General features: G+C 36.5%; 1 long non-coding RNA gene across 1 annotated transcript; it reads left to right on the top strand.

Annotated features, from left to right (window-relative positions):
• Nucleotides 1-276: 276 nt before the first annotated feature.
• Nucleotides 277-6319, top strand: LOC149313531 (uncharacterized). The gene is made up of 3 exons (XR_016281079.1): nucleotides 277-546; nucleotides 1548-2107; nucleotides 4852-6319. It is a non-coding gene; the product is annotated as an uncharacterized LOC149313531 (long non-coding RNA).
• Nucleotides 6320-10895: the final 4576 nt, after the last annotated feature.

Raw genomic sequence — 10895 nt, 5'->3', positions numbered from 1 at the left:
ACAGTGTGGGCACACCATACTAGGCAATAAAGTAAGTAATTAAAATGTATGCCCCCTCAGTTTTTGTGTAAAATGGGAGGGATTGTGGGCACTACCTCCTATTGAAATACCCTCAGACTGACAAAGAAAATCTTCCATATGATAAACTATTGAATTTGTTGCATTTTTTGTTCTTGGATATCTTAATGAGGTAATTAATACAGTCTTCATGTTGTCCATCTCGATAATGCAGTTCATTTTCTCTTTTAGTCACATTGGAAGAAAATTAGAAGCCGTTCCAACTGAAAACAGTTTGGAGCCTTTTTGAGGACTTTATCACATGATGCTAGTATTGTGTGTTTTTTTATTATATATGTCTGATGTTCCACTGTTTGGTTAAAAGGGTGTTATAAATAAATGTTATTAATAAATTGAAATTATACTAGGATAACATCATCTTTGGATACTACTTATCATACAGTGCCGTATCTCTCCTGTGCAAATGGGTACTTTTCAAGATGTACGGCCCTAATATGTGGACAGGATCCTCCAGAGCTACCTCGAGACGTAAGATGGATTGTGCAGTATTTTCTTTTTAAATGATGAATAAAATATTTAACAAGAAATGTTTTTGAATTTATCCCCCCCCCCCAAAAAAAAAAAGTATTTCTAAAAACCTTGTAACCACAAACAATTATTTAAGGCAGTATCACATAACTGTGGTACCTATACACTAAGGACAAATGAAATGTAACAGCAATATGCATTTGTGTCTCTAGGTGGGTTGTCATTGTTACAGGAGAAAGGAGGAGATTTTGGTTTCTTTTTTGCATGTGAATTTCCCTTTTTTGGTGGCTGGGGGTCTTTTCTCTGTCTTCTTGCCTAGCCTCAAAATACTGGAAGAAAGTAACAAAATGGACCCAACAAGACATTTAATTGAAAAATATCTGCAGTCAGAAAAGGTTGTCATATTTTCTTACATCATTTATCTTCATTATCCTTTTAACTTAATTCCCATTAACCTAATCTTGTCTTGCAAGCCACACCTCCCATTATTTCTTAATATTATTTGCCAGCATGTTATTTTTATTTCCTTATCCTCAGCAAAATGGTGAGACCCAAATTTAGCACCTGAAGGCATTTCTACACTGCGTGTTCTTTTCAGGGACAGGGAAAGTGATTTGCAAATACTGTCGAATGAAATTTGATTTTCTAAATGCTACTAGAATGACAAAACACATCCCTGTGTGTCAGAAGTGTCCTTTAGACATTAGAAAATCTTGCATGGATCTAGACTCTAATAATCAAAGTGCAAGTAGCTTTCCCCAACATTTTCATTTCCAAAGTTGCCTTTTCCTATTCATTTTTGTGTAAAAAAATTTGCATCCAAAAAATACTCAATAACTTCATTTGTAGACAAGGGATCACTTGAAGATCATGAAAAAGTTACCAAGGTCTTGCAAGAGCAAGATGTTCTTCTGGAACCCTGTTGTCAATAACCAAAAATAAATATTGGCAGAAAGGAAGCTTTTAAATTATCAAGACTATCATACTGTTTGCCTCCCCAGATGTCTTTGAGGAAGCCTGTTCCAGAATCAGAATGTGAACATGTAATGGAATCTGTGCGAGGAACAATCAACAAAGCACTCTGTCTTGCAATACTTACAGATGGATGTACAAATATGAAGGGAGAAGGAATCATAAATTTTGTGATAATACCACATCAACCATTTTTTACAGAAGCAATGAAACAAGAGATAATAGATACTGTAAAGTGTAGCAGTTGTAAAATATATGAAGTCTTAGAAAACAGGGACTGGTCAAATATTTGCTTTGCTGACTGACAATGTGAGTCCTATAAAAGCAGCATGGGAGATCATCATATTTTACTCCACTCTCTCATGGGCTAAACTTGCATCATCATGACATAATGAAACTTTGGACACCCTCCAAAAGATCAAGAGAAGAACAAATGAATTTATCCAACCTACAAAGGTACTCATTGAAGCTGCAGCCTTCAAGAAGAAACCAAAAGTGGGGGAAATGCAAAGATCAAAATAGTGACACTGAAGCATAGTAGTAAAGCTCAATGAGGTAGAGTATCTTCCCTCTGAAGAGAAGGGAAAATGTGAGTATGGAATTCTGGGAATGACATTTGAGCTTGGCATTTGGGGTTAGCCATGAGGAGGAATCATAAGCAGGCTAGCAACATACCTTTTGAGACTGAACCCCTTGCTTTTCAGATCACTATATGCATTTGTGGACCAACCCCCATGAATTATACAAAACCTGGTGGTATGAAATAATATTGGTTGATTTACAGTGATCTCTTGACTTACTGTAACCATCTAGGTTTTCTTCAGCTCACAGTTCCTATATTGATGCTTCACATCAAGTGGTATGTAATTCTTTTGTATTCATGTGTGGTACATGAATTTTCCCCTCCTTACATGTACTATGTTTTGCTTTGTGCTTAGCTTGGTTTTGAAAAATTATGATACCACTGTTTGAGAAAAGTTTTATGAATTAATTTAAATGAAAATCAATCTCAGTCACTATTGAACTCAACCATATTCCATTGGGGAGTTGACAGTAGTACTCCAGCCAAATTATATACATGAAAGAACTCATGGTGGTCAGATGCACCCTTGGGAGAACTGTTGGTTAGTTCAGTGCTCAAAATGACTTTAATCAAGGTTTACATGTGAGTAAGCAAGACCTTAGCTGGCTCTCAGTTTCTGGCATATAATGTGCTGAACTTACGAGCAGAATATTGCATTATATTCTGTCTGTGGATCTGGGCCATTCCCAACCCTGGCACCTTCTTGATTTGGCACAGTGATGGGCAGGTGTTCAGACACCTGCCCACTGCTGTCCCATGGAGCTGCAAGCCTCACTGGTCACCACCCTTGTCATTCTACTTGCAGACCCCCCCCCCACAAGGGCAGAAAGGGAGTGTCTGGCTTCACCCACATGGCCAGGTGCCCCCTTCCAAAATCACAGGCTGCGACTGGGACCTGCAAGTAGAATGGTGGCAACAGCGACGGGTAAGAGGGCATGCAGCCATCAGGCCTACTGGCTGTCATGGCAGAATTTCTAAGAAACTCCATAGCAAACAGCTGATTTTTAAAGACTGTGCTAAGAACCGGTTGGGCTGCATCTGCTGGATGTGACCCAAGGCTGTTGGTCTACATCGTCTAAATGGGATGATGCCAGGCTGGGGAGAACATGGGCCTTTTGGCCCATGCATATAGCCCCAAAGTCTCTTGTCAGTGCCCATTAGTTTCCTGTCCCAGTACAAGGTGTTGGTTATTACCTTTAGATCCTCTGGGAGAAATCTGTTACAACCAATAAAAACCAGGTTATCTACAACTGCCCAGAGGACCTTTTCCTCTATCACTCTCAGACTATGGAATGGCCTGCCGGATGAGATCCGTCATATAACCACCTTAGACAGCTTTAAAAAAGCTGTTAAGATGGATCTCTTCCAGCAGGCCTTTCCTGAGTAGACGCCCGGCCACCAAAAAGAGAAAGTAATGGATCAATCCCATTTGCTGTTTGCTTGCCTATTGGTGTTTGTTTTTTATCTATTGCTTAAATTGTTATTTATTTTTAACATGTTTTAAAGTGTAAAATGTTTAATCCTATTTTAAGGAAGGGAGGGTTGGAGGATATGATTTGTATAATTTTTAATGTTGTAAGCCACCCCAATTGCCTCAGTGCAGATGGGGCGGGATATTATTATTATTATTATTATTATTATTATTATTATTAAGTAGTAGTAGTAGTAGTAGTATCTAGGTTTCTTCACCCATGAAAAATGATGAAGGTACATCATTGGTTACTGTGAGTTAACAAAGAGTAAAGTTGTAAAGGGAAGAGATACTCATCTACCCTCTCCCATAATTTTACTTTGCTCTCATGTTTTACCAAGGGCCAAGTAAGCACCAAGAAGTAACTCAATGTTAAATGGAAATATGAATAAAGGAGAAATGGATCATGGTTAAGAGCAGGAGATGAACCACAAAACATAGCTTATCACGTAGCCACCTCTCTTCCCACAAGAATAGTTAGCTAGCCTGAACCCAATCTTTTCAGCCCTCAAAGACACTATCAGAGACTAACAGCAGTAAATTAGCATAAGGAGAAAGAAACCAAACAAGGAAAGGATAGAATAATAATTACATTAGTTATTGAGTTATTAGAGATTTTTAATCTTATTCATAAGTTTATTTATAAGAACTATTATTATATTTTTGTCTCTTTTGGATATTGTTCTCTCTTCAAGACTGTATAATTTATAAAACTGAATGTGTAAAATAATAATGGGAAAATATAAATTATAAAGTTAATCAAAGTAAACAGAATAAACTATGCAACGTACTAAAAGAGACTTTTTTTAGAATGTTGAATAGATAAGGCAAATATAATTAAGCCTAAAGAAACATGTCAAAAGAATTTAATAAGATTATGAAAACAACTGAGATTAGGACCCGTATGTCAGACATCTGATAATTTTAAATAGCAATAGGAATGGCTGTAAATATTAAGACTGGATGTCTGATGAAGTAATAGCAGACCAAAAGGTAGTTAGCTTTTTATATGATGACAACCCAATAACATCTACAGTAATCTGTGAATTTAATGAGAACTCAGCCATATTTTATGTAATTGCTAAAAAAAATTGGATTTTGCCAAAGAAAGGTTAATAAATAAGATATTAATAAGATATTATGATCTGAGTGAAGCAGTAGGCCCCAAAATAAAAAGAACAGGACTCAAAAATAATAGTCTTCCAAGTGCATTTTTAAAATGGTATAGAATTATCTTGTATAAATCATGTTCAGAAATTCACATTTGAATTTTTCACAGGTTATAGCTCTGGTGGTGCTATAGTTAAATGCCAGTACTGCAGCCACAACATTGTGAGTTTGTTCCTGAGGGGCTCTAAGGTCGACTCAGCTTTCCATCCTTTCGTAGGTCAGTAAAATGAGTAGCCAGCTTGTTGGGGGCAATTGGCTTACATGTTATGAATCACTTAGAGCAGTGGCTCTCAACCTGTGGGTTGCGACCCCTTTGGGGGTCGAACAACCCTTTCACAGGGGTCGCCTAAGATCGAAAAACGCATATTTCGATTGTAGTAACAAAAATAATTTTATGGTTGGAGGTCACCACAACATGTGGAACTGTATTAAAGAGTCGCAGCATTAGGAAGGTTGAGAACCACTGACTTAGAGACTGCTTAGTTCAGTCTGAAGCAGTATAGAAATGTAAATGCGACTGCTATTTTATTATTATTCACATAATTTATTCTTAAATAGACATATTTTAAGAGTCATTTCAACTCCAATAGTTCAGACTAAGACAATGTTAATTTGCCATGAATCTGAATCAGTTAAAGGTTAAAATACACATGTATGTATAGCTTTATGGGAACTGTGCAGTCAAAAAGAGGATTCTACCTAATGAGCTCTGTTCCTTCCCTCTCATTTTAAAAAGCCTGTTCTCTTGTTAGCTGTAGTTTTACCAAGTCAAGAATTCATACATATCTTCCTTTCATACTTAAATTCTTCTTGATTTTGTTAGAAAAAATTGTCTCACTACTATAATTGCTTGTAGTATTTTTTTTAAGTATGTCACATGTAACTCCTTTTACCTTCAGTTTAATCTTTTGCTATATATTGTCACAATATGTTTATTACTATTGCTTTCCAATATGTCTATTATCTAGGATTCTGCCTAGAAGTAGGGAGCAGATTCCCTTCTAGTCTGGACCATTAAAAACAGGACTATAGGATATGCTTGCTTTCTCTTTTGCTGCTCTTGCTCTGGAGCACAACAAAAGGAGGCAGTTTCAGCTTTGGAATTTCCTACATCCCCAGGCAGAAGCAAAGAAACTAATAGCACAGCAACTATGCAAGCTGAGTTTTCTCAAGTGTTCAAAGACCCTTTGTATTCTGACAAAGAAGCAGTGAGTACAGGCTCCACATTCAGCCAATTTTGAGCATTCTGTGCAACACTTTCAGAATGGATCACTCAACTTCATTCTCACTTGGATCTTCTGTGGCTGTAACAATGGTCCCTGGTTGCCTGGTGATAACAGATACTTTTCAGTTTGTACAGCCTGAGAATGTCAATATGGATAGCTTACATAAGGGACCAGAGAAGGCTTTGGTCCAATGGTCTCCAACCATGAAGGGCCTTTCATGGGGAGGGCCTACAGTCCCTTGTCCTTCTCAACCACCATGGAGATGTCACCATGTCTCAGTAATGATGAAGAGAGCTGGTGTGGCAATGTAATACTTAAGGCATATGCATACATTATTTTTAATAAATAACTTCATAGATCTTCTAAACACTCTTGAAAATGAGGAGAAACCAAGATAATTAACAAACTATTATATAATATAAGCTGGCTGATTTCTGGTGATGAAAATGTTACATTGGGAAATATTGTACTTTTTATTCATCACAGTTTTTTCCATACTCACTGTATATCTCTCTCTGAAATTATAGGCCCCATAATATTGAAAATAGAATTTACAACTCTGTTAGTTTGTGATCATTCCTAAGCACTAATGACACTAAATAGAGGAGAAAGGAAAATGAAAGAAATAAATTTATCTGGAGACTAAACTGAGCACTTTTAATGAAACAACATTACCTGACATTCTTTAGGCCATAGACTGCCTGGAATGGAATTATTTATTAAAGTATGTATTAACTAATATGAAAAAGAGATAAATCCCTTCATTAGTATCATTAAAAGGTTGTACATATATAGAAACCAAAAGGGGATGGTGCTAAGTCCTTTGACTTAGAACATGAAATTGAACAATTTACCCCTATCATTTCCTCTTGGGAGAGAATGCCGAACTGCAGACATTAAACCTTCATGTAATAAAGATGTGGGAAATAACCCAGAAATTATTTATTTGCAGATTATATGCTCCTCTGTTTTATTGAACTGGTAAGGTGCTTGCTTTCTTTAGCCAATATTTCAGGAGACTTCCAATTACATAATTCTAAAGTTATGCCAATTCAGAATGTACAATACTGGAAAAAAATCAGGAGATGTATGGGATGAAAAATTTGGCCCTTTTCATTAAAATATCTTGGTATCTGGCTAACAGAAGTTAGCATATAGACATTATTTCTTAATCGTTCAAGGGGTAAAAGACAAATTGATAGCTTGATCTAGACTAATGCTGTCCTTCTGGGATAGACTAGCACTGGTTAAATCACATATACAACCCTGATGTTTTTCACTCTTTCAGACAGTTCCAGGAAAACCAAATGAATCAAAACTTAGATGCTGACAAAAAAAAAAAAAAGACTGAAAAATTTATTGCAGATCATAAAAAGCTTAGATTTATTAAAAGTGTGAAGGTTAACATGACCACCAAATAGGGGCTGGCATTGCCAGACTTCAAAACCTATTATAATGTATTCTAAATTAATTAATCAATCCAATTCACGTGAAATGTGAAAGAAATGTAGTGGATATTGATGAAGAAGAGGACTTGCCCAGAAAGAGTTGAATTATGGTATCCCATCAAAAAGACAGATCTTTTAAACATAATTTTAAACGTTTTGGTGTCTAAGTTACTTGTAACAACCTTGCTTCTTTACATTCTTTTCTCAAAAACCTGGAATAAAAAGAATAAAGGAACTATTCCACCATGATACTCCAGTTTTAAGGGATCTTTTATTTACCAAGCTAGAGGAACAAGGTGCAGTTCCACCAGCTATAGGTCCTATCACTTACCAAAAAACAAAATGAAACAAAAATCTATAGAAGGTCCCTAATAATCCTACTGGGTCCCTAATAGAGTTTGAAGTGATTGCTTTCTGTCCAACAGCTCTAAAAAAAGTGTGGTGCCCAATATATACAAAATTAAAATGTGGCATAGGAGATGGAGTCAAGCAGCCTAGTTATTAGGTCTTTCAATAATATTTAAGATAATGAACAGAGTAAACAGTTGTTTGCTCAACTTTAAAACTAACCAGTCTATCTTAAGGCGTGCTCTTTTAAAATTTCACACAGGTGGCGTTTGACTCCAGATATGTTACATAAAACAAATCCAAACTACTAATTATGATGCTGGAGAGTGTGCCGAGCCAGTGGGACTTTGAAGCATATATTGTTAGATTATCAGAAAGTAAAATCGAGATATGTTATATCTACAGCATCCCTTTTGTCTACCAAGATGATAATTTAATCAAAAAAGGAGATCAAATTAGTTTGGCATGACCTGTTTCTCAGAAACCCATAATGGCATTCCCCTCTAAATATTCATAGACTCTCTGTTTAATGTTCTGCTCTCAAATCTTTCCTGGTATTGATGTCAGACTAACTAGACGATAATTGTTGGGATCCTCTTTTTTCCCCTTTTTGAAGATGGGAGACAACATTTGCCCTCCTCCAGTCTGCTGGGATTTCTCCTGTTCTCCAGGACTTCTCAAAGATTATTGCCAATGGCTCCGATATTACATTTGCCAATTCTTTTAATACCCTTGAATGTATGTCATCTGGTCCTAGAGACATAAATACTATATACTGCTCTTTAGTCAGTGATGCTAGAGAGATTATTTTGGTAGTAATTCTGTATCAGCAGAATGTTGAATGATAATATCAGATTGCCTTACAGGGAAATTGTAAAGGATTACTGAGAATATACACGGGCTGTTTAGAACAACACATTAATAGACAATGTTCTTGCTGTGCAATTTTTAAAGAGGTATTTTTACTCTGAACACCACATAGATATAAGCAATCTAAATCTTTAAGTAATAATATGAAGGAGACCTAAATTCAAAAATCATCTGGCTGCAATACTCATTAAATGGCTTTGGGGTGATCACTGTTTAGCTCGCTTCACAGATTTATTACGAGGACAATATGGAGCATTTCATGGGCTGCCCTTGGTTCTTCAGAAGCAGGAGAGAATAAAATGTGATGATATTTTATAAGCTTTAAGCCATAGAATCATAGCCTTGCCTTTCTTTGCTAACTCAGCCAACTTAAAACAGTCTAGCAAATCTAAACAACAAATTGCTTATATAGCATTTCAAATTCTTCTTTCAGACCTGATACAAACACTTTAGCCTCTCCATCCAACCACAACAGGAATGCAGCACTGACAATATTTACCTAATCTTTTCTGAAAAGGAAACCAATGTACAAGAAATGTCTAGTTAATCATTCTATCCTATATATAGCAACCATGAATAGTTTCTTAAAGTTCTTCCATTCTCACACTTTACAATTTTTGCTCTTTTTAAAAGGAACTTTTTCTGTATAACAAACAGAGATTATTCCCTAGATAATAAGAATTTCACAAGTTCACTGGTGAAATGTCTCTTTTGGCTCTTATATGGAGCAAATTGAAGATGATTGCCAAGAACAGAAAGTGAAATTAGATCAAGGTTTATTGTGTGTTTCAAAATATCTACAATTGTGGACAGGGAACTAATTCATCATTTCTTCCAACTGATTTTGTACTAATTAAAAAGGAAACATTTCTCACTTCTTGCCTAGTTGCCTGAAAGCCAAGAAGCTATTTCCAGCACAGCTGCCTTCTCTAATATATGAAAGATTTCAGGGCCCAGGAATGCACCAGAGAAATTTGAATTAAACAGGAACAGAAAGTAACACAGGTTTAAGAAGTTAAAAGGTAGAATTTTAAATTAAAGCAACGTTTCTAAACAGCTGCATAAATTGAAGTGCTCTAGACCTGTTTCAGAAACAGCTGTGAGGTGTACTTTTGACCAGAGCCCTAACAGGTTTACTATTAACTAATTTAGCCAGCCAGCGAATCCCTCTGGAATAATCATACAGAAAAAGAAAAAGACTCAAACTTGGGATAAGCAATTTCGATGGACACTTCTATGACTGTTTGCAGGTGTGAAATTTCTTACACTCCTCTGCCCAACTGTTTTGGTGTGACTTGCTTAGAGAATAAGCAACTTTTGAAAGAGAAGATAGATAGCAAAGATTACCTTCAGTGAGTCCAATTAAATTAACTCGTCCGTTTACAATATTGTTTTACTTTTTGTTTTTTAAAGAGGAAGGAACCATATTCAATAGTTTATGAAGCTGTGGTAACAAGATCGCCACCACTCACCAACTACATATTTAACTAGCAAGATGCCCTTTTCCTCCTACCGTCTTTCCCAGACCAACATGCTGGAAATCCAAAATAAGAATATTCTTTAATCCTTCCTATGTTACTTAGTCTATAGTCTCTGCCTGCCCATTAAACATTTCTAAAGGTGAGGTTTTCATGTATTAAATAAATGCTCCTATTTCTGTTTCACCAGACACAAGTATGTACATAAAATTAAATATACTTATGAAAGCCAGCATCACACAATCAGGCCATCAAGGACAGTATTTTGATGGGTCAACTCACAGGGCTTTAAGCAGAAAAATTAGAGATTGAATCTAAGACCATCAGCATACAAGACATAACACCCTTTTCACCTTTTGTCCTCAGCACTGTGACAGTGTAATAATACATTGCTATTGCATACCTGTTTTAGCATATTCATTTAAACTAACTCACACCATTTATTTGGAATGCCTACAGGAAGGACAAGAGGAAGAAAGGTGTCTTCCCCATCTGACTTTTTCAGGTGCCTTTAATGTGTTTGAGGGCCCAAACAAACAGGCCAAAATAAAGCTGCTTCAGGTCACTTTGGAGGCATGCTGTTTAAATGACACATGCATCTTAAGAGGCCAGAAGTTGTGTCAAAGCTGCACTCCAGTCCTTAGGACTGGACCATGGCTTTGGCGCGGCTTCCAGCCTCTTAGGGTGCATGCAGCATTTAAACAGCATACCTTCATAGGCCCGTTCCAGACGGGCATAAAGTACGCGCTCTGTGCGTCACTTCCTGACGCCCCTAACCCCAGT

This window comes from Sceloporus occidentalis, unplaced genomic scaffold (assembly GCF_023333645.1).
Source record: "Sceloporus occidentalis isolate IW3139 unplaced genomic scaffold, rSceOcc1.0.p SCAF_4, whole genome shotgun sequence".
Classification (NCBI taxonomy): domain Eukaryota; kingdom Metazoa; phylum Chordata; class Lepidosauria; order Squamata; family Phrynosomatidae; genus Sceloporus; species Sceloporus occidentalis.
The sequence above is the reverse complement of the archived record's forward strand: the minus strand, read 5'-3'. Positions and strand labels throughout refer to the sequence as shown.